The sequence below is a fragment of the Xenopus laevis genome, chromosome 9_10L (assembly GCF_017654675.1).
Source record: "Xenopus laevis strain J_2021 chromosome 9_10L, Xenopus_laevis_v10.1, whole genome shotgun sequence".
Classification (NCBI taxonomy): Eukaryota; Metazoa; Chordata; class Amphibia; order Anura; family Pipidae; genus Xenopus; species Xenopus laevis.
The window spans coordinates 36774347-36776509 of NC_054387.1; the positions used below are offsets into that span (position 1 = coordinate 36774347).

Genomic DNA, 2163 nt, shown 5'->3' on the forward strand with positions numbered 1-2163 from the left:
AAAGAAGTAGGTTAGAAATGTTGTACACTATGTTTTGGCATTCTGTACCAGCTCAAGGCAATCACAGCCCTTTAGCTGTAAAGATCTGTCTCCAAAGATGCCCCAGTAGCTCCCCATCTTCTTTTCTGCTGATTCACTGTACATGCTCTGTGCTGCTGTCACTTACTGAGCCTTACGGTCCCACTCACAATATACAGTACACATAGACTATAACTGTCACAGTATAAGGCTGATTAATAGTTAATACAGATAATTACTACATGGCAGCATCAGAATTTAATAATCAGCCCTGTAGCATCAGCTTATGTTACAGACAACATGTTACTCATTTTCTGCTTGATCATTGGGACGACCCCTAAGCTTAGCTTCTCAACAGCTGCTCAGAGCCCACTGAGCATGTGAGTGTCACAGACACTTTCCAAGATGGTGACCCCCTGTGACAAGTTTGAAGTCCTGGATCATTGCTGCTATTGAGAGGCTGAAACGTTAGGCTGGTGCAATAAGTTCATTATATAAAAGATGGTATTTTTAGCCCTATTGATTTTTAGGGTTTAGTTCTCCTTTAACAGCAAAGACAATGACAAAGCAGCTGAAAAATCTAGTACCTTGCAAAGTGGGACCACTACCATATTAATAATTATTACTAATAGCCCCAATACATAGAACACCTTAAAAGTTGAAATAATACAAATGGCAAGGTGATAAGACATCTCAATTTATGATGGCAAACCTTTAGGAAGTTTTTCCCACTGGTCACATGACTCCCACACACTGCCTGTGGATCTCAGCTGTGCCTGTAACAGACTGAGAGGATATAAAGAATGAGAAGAGGAGACAGTGAAGAAAAATAAGACAAAAAGTGAGCAGAGGCAGCGTTATAAATATAATATTGCAATATAGCGATACCTCTGAATACGGGAGCTAAGGATCACTTCTGCAAGTTGGATGGTGCCCTCTATAACATCTGCAACAGCCTCGCGCACTGTTTTACGAAACATGGTAGATTAGACTGAAGGTTTAGGGATCACTGATGGGTTATTTGCTTACAGTTGCAGGAAGACAGTTGATGGGAATTACTGCAAAACTACATACAAATGAAAGAAGAACAATCTATAAACTAATTACTGAAACTGAGAAATAACACAGTACCGACAACTTATCCAGGACACTGCTTCTCACCTTGTGGCAGCTGCTAAGACACCATTGAGAAGTCCATCACTTAGCTTCTGGCTGCCCTGGAAAGGGTGAAATATATCATATGTTATCCTGAGTAAAGGTTTCACAAATACTCTGTTTGTCTGTATGGGATATCTCTTAACTCTTCCAAAGGTAGAGGAGGTTTAGTGACAGCCAAACTCAGTTTGGTATCTTCTTGAGATGTTGCTTTAATCTAATGTCCTATGAAAAACATAAGAAATAACTGTAGGAGACAGGTAACATATTTATAAAGAAATGTCCTTGCTTCAGGGCTTTGTGGGACTCAAAGATCTTAAAGGAGAAGGAAAGTTTAAAACCAAGTAAGCCTTATCAGAAAGGTCCATCTAAATATACCAGTAAACCCCCAAAGTAGTGCTGCTCTGAGTCCCCTGTCAAAAGAAACATTGCATTCCTTTCCTTCTATTGTGTACACATGGGCTTCTGTATCAGACTTCCTGCCTTCAGCTTAAACCTCATTGCCCTGGGCAAGAGCATGCTCAGTTTGCTCCTCTTCCCCACCCCCTCCCTTCTCTACTGTAATCTGAGCCCAGAGCAGGGAGACACTCAGGCAGGAAGTGATGTCACACAAAGATAATACTGCAGCTCCTATCCTAAACAAACAGAGAGTTTCTAGAGCTTTTTACTCAGGTATGGCAAAACATTCTACAGAATAAATATAATGCCTCCGTAGCTTTCCTTCTCCTTTAAGAACAATTTCCAACAAGGCAACAACTCCAGGTGTAAGGAATTAAAGGTAACATATATCTCCTTTCTGGCATGAAGCCCACTCAATTGGACTTACATCAAAAAAAATTTTTGACCAATATAAAACCTATATAGATTTTATGCCTATTTATGCTTTTTCAGTTTGGTTGGTTTCAAATAGTTTACCAGGAATTAAGACTTTTTCCAGTTACTTTCTATTTTCTAAGTGTGACTGTGTAAAAAAAATACCTGTGCGGCGGG

General features: G+C 39.9%; 1 long non-coding RNA gene across 1 annotated transcript; it reads right to left on the minus strand.

The window, feature by feature from the left end:
* Positions 1-509: 509 nt before the first annotated feature.
* Positions 510-1546, minus strand: LOC108701800. Its single transcript, XR_005964166.1, has 3 exons — positions 1180-1546; positions 907-1084; positions 510-804 (listed from the first exon to the last, which is right to left on the minus strand). It is a non-coding gene; the product is annotated as an uncharacterized LOC108701800 (long non-coding RNA).
* Positions 1547-2163: the final 617 nt, after the last annotated feature.